Source organism: Macrobrachium rosenbergii, chromosome 54 (genome assembly GCF_040412425.1).
Source record: "Macrobrachium rosenbergii isolate ZJJX-2024 chromosome 54, ASM4041242v1, whole genome shotgun sequence".
NCBI lineage: Eukaryota > Metazoa > Arthropoda > Malacostraca > Decapoda > Palaemonidae > Macrobrachium > Macrobrachium rosenbergii.
This window is the reverse complement of record NC_089794.1, coordinates 23,912,603-23,923,119: the sequence shown is the minus strand read 5'-3', so window position 1 is coordinate 23,923,119 and position 10,517 is coordinate 23,912,603.

The following is a 10,517-nucleotide window of genomic DNA, read 5'->3' as shown; positions in this document are numbered from 1 at the left end:
ATCTCCCTTCGGCCCGTAGCTTGCAACCCCTTCCATTCCTTTTACTGCTCCTCCGTTCATATTCTCCTTCTACCATCTTATTTTCCTCAAGCCTCTCCCTAATAATTGGTTCATAGCGCAACTGCTTTGAGGTTTTCCTCCTGTTACACATTTCAGCGCTGAATGACCTCATAGGTCCCAGTACTTGGCCTTTAGCCTAAATTCTCTGTTTCATTTCACAGAGGAAGGAAGGAAATACAGGTCTTAATTTGCCCCAAGGCTCTAATGGGACGTTCTTGACTAATCAATTTAATCAGTCAATGAACATTTTCATGTCAAAGAGAATAGATAATCTTAATGTATGCACAATAAAAAAAATCTGTAAATATCCAGCATAATAATAATGATAAAAAAGCAGACAGCAGGGATCGAAAAAACTTTCAGTAAGTTCCAGAAAGTTACACACTCAAAAAGGTTCCAAAACTTTCAGTAAGTTCCACACACAAAAAGATCGAAACCTTCCAGGAATTTCCAAAAAGTTCCACGCACTCAGAAAGGTCCCAAAACGTAAATTAAGTTCCACAGTCAAAAAGTTTCCAAAATTTTCAGTGATTTCCAAAAGTTTCACACACTAAGAAAGGTTCCAAAACATTAAGTAAGTTCAACACTCAAAAGGATCGAAAACTTCCAGTACTTTCCAAAAAGTTCCACATACTCAAAAGGGTTCCAACCAAAATATTCAGTAAGTTCCACACTCAAAAAGACTGAAAACTTCCAGGAATTTCCAGAAAGTTCCACATACTCAAAAGGGTTCCAACCAAAACATTAAGTAAGTTCCACACTCAAAAAGTTTCCAAAACTTCCATGAATTTACAAAAAGTTCCACACACTCAAAAAACTTCCAAAACATTAAGTAAGTTCCACAACCAAAAAAGTTTCCAAAACTTTCAGTAATTTACAAAAAGCTCCACATACTCAAAAAGTTCCACATTCAAAAAAGGGGTTGCGATTGCACTTCAGCATGCGGAAGCCCCACCAATGTACAACTTCCCGAGGCCACCCCCCTAAACCCCCCCCCCACCACCACCAACACCAGCAAGCAAAAAAGGTCTTGAATTATCACCAAGCGTTGGGCCTGGACGTAGGCTCTACGAAGTGAGGTTACTTATGCGGGCAGATACAAAGCTTCCAATTTCTGGAGAACAGTAACTGGAAGCAAGCAAGAAACCGCAGGATATTTACGGAACAGAGTCATGTTTATCCTGAAATGTGTGGCAGTAAGTTAGGATGAGAGAGAGAGAGAGAGAGAGAGAGAGAGAGAGAGAGAGAGAGAGAGAGAGAGAGTTCTGAGCTCAAGTAATGGCTTACTTGATATATTCAGTTTTAAATGTGTTGGAGTATTTTTGAGAGAGAGAGAGAGAGAGAGAGAGAGAGAGAGAGTTTTCAAGCAAAGGAAGAAAGCAGCAGGTGGTTCGGAACTGTTTTCTCGTGTTAAAAAAAATTGTGAAGTGGAACTTCAGACAATTATTCTTGGTGCTAAAGAATAGAGCATTTGTTCTTAAGTACAAAACAATGCGGACGTTGGTTCTTAGGCTCAAAAGAATAGAAACACTTGTTGTTATGTACAAAAAAATAGAAACACTTGTTCTTATGTACAAAAGAATATAGACATTTGTTCTTAGGTACAAAAGAATATAGACATTTGTTCTTAGGTACAAAATAATATAGACATTTGTATCTCAGGTACAAAAGAATATAGACATTAGTTCTTAGGTACAAAAGAATATAGACATTAGTTCTTAGGTACAAAAGAATAGAGACATTTGTTCTTAAGTACAAAAGAATATAGACATTTTGCTTAGGTACAAAAGAATATAGAGCTTTGACCTTAAGTACAAAAGAATATAGACATTTCTTCTTTGGTACAAAAGAATAGAAACATTTGTTCTTAGGTACAAAAGAATGTAGACATTTGTTCTTTGGTACAAAAGAATAGAGACATTTGTTCTTAAGTACAAAAGAAAATAGACATTTTTCTTAGGTACAAAAGAATACAGACATTTGCTCTTAGGTGCAAAAGAATATAGACATTTTTCTTAGGTACAAAAGAATATAGAGCTTTGTTCTTAAGTACAAAAGAATATAGACATTTCTTCTTAGGTACAAAAGAATATAGAGCTTTGTTCTTCAGCACAAAAGAATATAGACATTTGTTCTTGGGCACAAAAGAATACAGACATTTGCTCTTAGGTACAAAAGAATGGAAGCTTTTGTTGTTATGTAGAAAAGAATAGAAACACTTGTTCTTATGTACAAAAGAATATAGACATTTGTTCTCAGGTGTAAAAGAATGCAGACATTTATTCCTACAGTAGGTGCAAAAGATATGATTTTTGTCTCTTTCTCATTTCCTCAAGTTTGAATAATTTTGGCATGTGAGTACCACCACTCTCTCTCTCTCTCTCTCTCTCTCTCTCTCTCTCTCTGTCTTTGTCTCTGTCTGTCTGTCTCTCTCGTTTAAATTCCATACGTGCGGAAAGGGAGGCACTGGGATCTATAAGTTAATTTGTATTCAATCTGAATTTTTTTCCTCTATATAAATATTTGACCAGCTCGGACGGAACAAGTAATTAATGTGACCAAGTATTTGCCCAGTGGAGGCAAATCCCTTAAATTAAAAAAAAAAAAAAATAGATAGCTATCTATCAATCAATATCATCTCCTCTTTAAGCGTGGTCACCTGGTTCCATTCACATTTAGGGATCCTTAATCCGGATGCGAAAAATACCCTAAATATTTCTCTCCAAACCGGGGCTTTGAACCAATTCTCCAATTAGAGGAAATATCCCTGAAAAATTTGGACAATATCTCGTCAATATGTTTTGGGAATGATACGTATATTGAGAGAGAGAGAGAGAGAGAGAGAGAGAGTTCTACGCTCATAAATATGACTTACTGGATATACCAGAGTGAGAGAGAGAGAGAGAGAGAGAGAGAGAGAGAGAGAGAGAGAGAGAGAGAGAGAGAGAGTTTTCATAATGAAAACTAATGGGGAGAGATAGGAAATTTCGTAAAATTGTAAACATCACCAACATCCACACACACACACACACACACACACACACAGAGAGAGAGAGAGAGAGAGTTCTGAGCGCATATTTAATCACATATAATGGATTACTTGACATATCAGTTTAAATTGTGTTGGAGTGTTTTAGAGAGAGAGAGAGAGAGAGAGAGAGAGAGAGAGAGAGAGAGAGAGAGAGAGAGAGAGAGATTTCACAATAAAGACTATGGCCACCCACAATCGTGGAAAAAGAGGGAATTTCATAAAAGCATGAACATGGTAACCGCCACCAACATCCACAGAGAGAGAGAGAGAGAGAGAGAGAGAGAGAGAGAGAGAGAGAGAGAGAGAGAGAGAGAGAGGACTGCATACCTTGAGTCGAGTTGCCTCAGTTGTCTCTCTGGAGAGCAAGTTCAAATAGATTCTCAACCGGGAAACTCGCCAAAGCAAATGGAGGAATGTGGGAGGCCTATAATGTCAGCCCATATCCCGGAGGCATTGTCCCGAGATGTAACAGAGTACCGGGACCATTCCCTGAAAAAATGGGACGCCATATCTTAAAAACCATAGAATTTTCTTGAAAATAATCTCATTATGTTTCCCGTACCCAAATACTGTAGATATACAAATATAACCTAACTTAAACTAACATAACCTAACCTAACCCAACCTAACCTAACTTAACCTAACCTAACCTAGAGGCATGGCAAAAACAAACAGAGGCTGGTGCAATACTAGCATACTTCTCAGGAATTTGCATCCCGGAGGTCAGGAAGTTTGTGCCCTTGTTGTTGCTGAGAGCAGGACCACCTGACCTCAGCATAACAATGCATTTAGAATTTCTCGAAGGAGTTTAGAGAGACTGAAGGTCTTTCAAGGGAAAGTGTTATTTCACTCACTAGTTGTTGCGCTATTACTGCTTTTGTTAATTTTTCAAAGATAATTGCCGATTACGGTTCCCTTTAGCGTCGATACAATCACAGCATTTACAGTTCTATTGGCTCTCTCTCTCTCTCTCTCTCTCTCTCTCTCTCTCTCTCTCTCTCTCTCTCTCACATACACACACGCACACACACACACACAGTCTATTCCGTTTCCGTTCATTTAACATTAAAGCTACCTCAACATTTCAAAATCTATTAACGTTCTCTCTCTCTCTCTCTCTCTCTCTCTCTCTCTCTCTCTCTCTCTCTCTCTCTCTCTCTCTTTCCCTCTTTCTCTGTCTCTTCCACACAAACCAGGTATTCTCTTTCCGTTCATTTAACATTGAAACAATCTCAGCCTTTTAAATTCTGCTAAAGTTCTCTCTCTCTCTCTCTCTCTCTCACCAGATATTCCATATCAACTTACGGTTTTCGTCTGAATTTCCTGGCGTCACGCAGAAATGTCTTCCCTTTCTCCCCCTCAGACACGATTACCATAAAACAACAGAATATTATTTTCGCAAACTCTCACTCTCACTCTCTCTCGCTCTCTCTCTCTCTCTCTCTCTCTCTCTCTCTCTCTCTCTCTCTCTCTCTCTCTCTCTTACTTCTATTAAATTACAAAGGAGGTTATTCTATTTTGTATTTTTATGTGTCATGACCATTGTAAAATGAAAATAAAGATTCTTATTTTGATTTAAATTTGACTCTCTCTCTCTCTCTCTCTCTCTCTCTCTCTCTCTCTCTCTCTCTCTCTCTCTCTCTCTCAGGGTCAAAGTCAAACAAACACCTGACTTGCAGGTGTGTTTTCATAGTAAATTTTATCCTGGTTTTCATAAAAAAATATACTGTATATTTTTGAGTTTCATTTTGGCCACAAAATTTATTTTACGAGAGAGAGAGAGAGAGAGAGAGAGAGAGAGAGAGAGAGAGAGAGAGAGAGAGAGAGAGAGAGAGAGTCAAAATCAAATAATTATAAAAACTTTATTTCAATTTTACAATGGTACACATGAAAATATAAATGCATAAAACCATCCGAGAGAGAGAGAGAGAGAGAGAGAGAGAGAGAGAGAGAGAGAGAGAGAGAGAGAGAGAGAGAGAGAGAGAGAATCAAAATAAAAAAATTCATATTATAATAATTATTACAAGTAAAGATACAAAATACAAAAAAACAGCCTTTGTAATCAAACAGAAGTAAAGAGAGAGAGAGAGAGAGAGAGAGAGAGAGAGAGAGAGAGAGAGAGAGAGAGAGAGAGAGAGAGAGAGAGAGAGAGCTGTCTCTCGTAGGTGTATTTTTAGCCAAGTCCCTTGTATCGCATTACCCCTGAAGAGGAGAGATGAGATCCATTGCCGAGAGAATGAATGAATGGCCTTTCAGCTCACCTCTCAGAGAGCGTCCATTTTGTTTCTTCTTCTTCTTCTTCTTCTTCTTCTTCTTCTTCTTCTTCTTCTTCTTCTTCTTCTTCTTCTTCTTCGTCATTATTCTCTCCTTTCTTTATGTGAATTTACACATTTATCCTCTCTTTTTCTTCTAACCTCTTTGCTTCTGTAAGGTGAAGATTCTTCGTCTTTTCTGTCGATAAAGGTAAATATGTTTTTTAGTTTTCTGCAAAAGAAAACTATTGTGCCGGCTTTGTCTGTCCGTCCGCACTTTTTCTGTCCGCCCTCAGATCTTAAAAACTACTGAGGCTGGAGGCCTGCAAATTGGTATGTTGATCATCCAACCCCCAATCATCAAACGTACCAAATTGCAGCCCTCTAGCCTCCTCAGTAGTTTTAATTTTATTGAAAGTTAAAGTTAACCATAATCGTGCTTCTGGCAACGGTATAGGGTTGGCTACCACAGGGCCGTGGTTAAAGTTTCATGGGCCGCGGCTCATACAGCATTATACCGAGACCACCGAAAGATAGATCTATTGATTATACGCTGAAGAGGCTGTACTGAAAACTCGATTGCGCTGAAGAAACCTTAGCGCATATTTTATTTGTTTTTATTTTATTTTTAATTTTTCAAGTTATAATGATTATTTTTTATTCTTTTCAGTTATCATCTCCGTTCTTGATAAGATAGATGATATTCCTTCAGAGCAAGTAAAGGAGTGTGTACATTTTTTCACTTTGTTTTCACTTGCCTTGTAATTATTATTATAATTTTTAATTCTATTATATTGTCCTAATTTGTATTATCTCCATTCTCATAAGCAAGACGAGATATTCCTTCAGCCAAACGTAAATAACTGTAAGTATTTGCCAAGCCTTTCATAAATACCTTTCCATATTTTTGAGAAAAGTGAGTATCCAGTCAGACTGAATCTTTCTATTGCAACTTGACAGAGTTTTTGTAATCAGATGTTTTCATCGAAACAGCAAATATTTCATGACGAGCTTGATGGCGCGTGCTACACTACGCTGGAACCCTGCGCTGCCTGTCATATCTCCCTACCCTCCTGATACCCCTACCTACCCCGCCTCCACCTGGGGTGGGCAAAAAGGTTTGCAGGAGGAGGCTGGATGTGTCATTCTCCCCTACTCTCCCGGTACCCTACCTAACATGCCCCACCCGGGGCGGACAAACAGGTTTGCAGGAGGAGGGTGGATGTGTCATGTCTCCCCTACCTTCCCGATCCCCACCTACCCCACCCCCACCCGCGACGGACAAACAGGTTTGAAGGAGGAAGGTGGTTGTATCATGTCTCCCTTACCTTCCCGATCCCCCACCTACCCCGCCCCCACCCGGGGCGGACACACAAGAAAGATCCACTCGTATATTGTTATTATAGACGTTTGAAAATTCATGTGTGAGGAGAATGCAGGTTTTGACATCAAAAGTTATAAACATGTTACACGTGGATGACAAATTTCATCCGGAGTTTAGTCTGAAACTTGGAAACTGGTCCATTAGAGAATTTCTTATGAAGTCAGGGTCTTCAGAAGTTTCCCATTCATGTCAATCGTAATTCTTTAATGAATCTTAGTTTTTAACGTCCACAGTTACACGGTAAAAACCTTTTGGTCATAATTGTCTTTATATTTCGTAAACAGATCCTTTGCAGATAATCCCATTCTATTTGAATTACTTTTCACTTGGTTTAATTCTTTCTTCCTTTCTTCAAACCTTCAGCTGAAAACCCTTACGGTCATAGTCGACAGACTATAAACCCAGGAAGGCTCCAAAGGGAAGTCAGCCTGCAGAGAGAGAGAGAGAGAGAGAGAGAGAGAGAGAGAGAGAGAGAGAGAGAGAGAGAGAGAGAGAGAGAGAGAGAACTTACAGGAAAAGGCGATAACTTAAATATGAGGGAACAGAAAATAAAACCGGTACATCTGAAATTCAGGAGACGTCAGCAGCGGCAGAGAGCAGGACTGAATTTGCTCCTCACTTGAACATCTGGAGATCAGAACAAGACTCCACAGCTGCACTGGGCGAACTATACCACATTTTAGTTGTAGCCAAAGTGAAACTCCTAGAAAACTCAGTACAGTATTAAACCTGATGCTAGAAAACGACGCTGTACTGTTTCTGTCATTCCTCTAGACTCTAGACCAGTGTTTCTCAGCCTTTTTTGGTGCATGCACCCTTTCACCATGTCAGAATGTCATTCCCACCCAACCCCTCTTTCCAAATTTATCTGCCTGAAGTGGTTCATTCCAAATAATATGCAACAAAATACTAACAACAACACACAAGCTATAGCAGAGAGAAGGCCCAGCGTGACCTCTCAGTAGTGCAGACCGATGCACACTGCGTTTTGTGTGGTCCAAGAGCCATTTTGAGCCTGCCAATCTGTGGTCAAAATCCAGCCCCCCCCACCCCGCCCCAACCACAAACTGTGTGAGAAAACCAATGCTCTAGACCATCATCTGCTTATTTCCTTTGGACATGAAAGGGGAAAACATCATTAAGAAGTTTTACCAAGTTTTAGACGCCTGTTACGGTCAGGGAATATAGGTATCCCTCATTCAGATTTCCTCCCAGTGGGATTTTGAAGGGAAAACTTAGGAATTTCTTTCTGGACCATCTCTATATTTTCTATTTTCATTGCTAGATTTTTGTTCGTCTGAATTTCACTTCTCAAAAAAAAAAAAAAAAAAAGAAATAGATAACTTTGAAAGGTAACCGTTTACTTTTTTTCTTTGGTCAAAATGTTTATTTTGGTCTGTGAAATACTCTGGTTTTTCTTTTTAAATATTTCATTATCTGGTTTAAATAATTTAGGGAAACATTCCATGACAATAAAATGATGAGGTGAAGGAGGCTTACAGTTGTACTTCAATGCTTTATATGATTAATAAAGTCATGATAAACATGTCATATTATTTTTTCTTGGTTTTTTGTTTACAACAGCCTATAAGGAAAGTTATTATTGTTCTGTTTATGACTGTGCATCCAAACTACAGCAGAACGCACCATAATCACATGTCGACAACATGTCGCTCACACATCACAAACAAGTTGGATACAGAGTGAAGCATAACATTTTTCTCTCTCTCTCTCTCTCTCTCTCTCTCTCTCTCTCTCTCTCAAAATTAGCCGATTGCCTTAAGTTGCCTTTTGAAGACAACTACAGCAGAACACACCATAAACACCTGTCGACAACAAGTCGCTCACACATCACAAACAAGTTGAATACAAGGTGAAACATAAAATTTTTCCTCTTTGCCCTCTCTCTCTCTCTCTCTCTCTCTCTCTCTCTCTCTCTCAAAACCAGCCGGCTGCCTTAAGTTGCCGTTTGAAGACAACTACAGTAGAACACACCATAAACACATGTCGACAACATGTCGCTCACATATCACAGACAAGTTGAATTCAAGGTGAAGCATAAAATTTTTCCTCTTTGCCCTCTCTCTCTCTCTCTCTCTCTCTCTCTCTCTCTCTCTCTCTCTCAAAACCAGCCGGCTGCCTTAAGCTGCGTTTTGAAGACTTCCACGCGTCTTCGAAGACCTAATAAAAAAAAAAAAAACATGAATTCAGGTCGAGTATAATCTCCTCGATCAAACGATTCATTATCCTGACAGATTCTCATCATTGACTTAATAGGAATGTGAAGGACTGATCTAGGATTATTAATCCATGACACGAGCGCCACCTCCTCTCCAGTGCCAGTTTGACCCGAAGTGGAGTGCTTCCGGCGAGGCCTCTGACAAACTGGGCGACGTTTATCACAGGTGCTGACAGATGCTGACTCAAGGGAGGTCTCGTCTTGAAATGGGCCCTCCCCCCAAAAAAATGACTGGACAATGATGGTTTTTCATGAAAGTCCTATACTGGCACTCTGCCAGTGCCAGATGCTCGGAGATAAATCTGTCCTCTTGGCACCGTTCTCTCTCTCTCTCTCTCTCTCTCTCTCTCTCTCTCTCTCGCCATTATTCACCCTCTCACTTCTCCATTATTCACCCTTCTACTGCATCCCCTCTTGGAACCCATCTCTCTTCTCTCTCTCTCTCTCTCTCTCTCTCTCAGTGTTCCACCATCATTTTCCCTTACGCTTCATCCCTCATTGGCACCATTCGTCCTTTCTCTCTCTCTCTCTCTCTCTCTCTCAATATTCCACCATTATTCGCCTTTCCACTTCATCCCACACTGCCACCAATCTTCCTTTCTCTCTCTCAGTCTCTGTCTGTCTCTCTCTCTCTCACTCCCTCTCTCTTATTCACCCATCCACTTCATCTCTCACTGGTACCATTCGTCCTCTCTCTCTCTCTCTCTCTCTCTCTCTCTCTCTCTCTCTCTCTCTCTCTCTATTCTCCTTCCACTTCACCTCACATTGCTTAAACACGTTCTTCTCCTTTATGATTTAGGTTCTTTCAAGAACTTCAAGTAATTTACAGCGTCTTTTAATTTAATGTTATATTGTAGATAATCAATTTCTAATAATAATAATAATAATAATAATAATAATAATAATAATAATAATAATAATAATAATAATAATAATAATTCTCTTTTCTTAAAAATTGATATTCTATAAAATATTATTTAAAAGAGGGTCTATTCCCTTTAAATAATAATAATAATAATAATAATAATAATAATAATAATAATAATAATGATAATAATAATAATAATAATAATAATAATAATAATAATAAATGTTTTATGAATTGTGGACTCTCGTTTATAGTCATAATAATAATAATAATAATAATAATAATAATAATAATAATAATAATAATAATAATAATAATAATAAATGGTTGATGAAAGTGAACTCTCGTTTATAGCCATAATAATAATAATAATAATAATAATAATAATAATAATAATAATAATAATAATAATAATAATAATAATAATAATAATAATAAGGCTTAACTAAATTTTGACTTTATTCCTCCGCACAGTTAGGAAGAAATATTGCACTCGAAGGGCCAAAGGAAAAATGTACGAGGGTGAACTGGCGAGAGAGGACGTGTCCGGAGGTTTAAAGTGCCCGGCTTTTCGAAGGGAAATATTTTAGCTGTTCGCTTAAAAGACCTTTTGGTCCTCTCTCCCACTCCAGTCCCACCCCCCACCACGCCCCGCCGCCCCTTCCCTCTCTCCTGAGTAATGT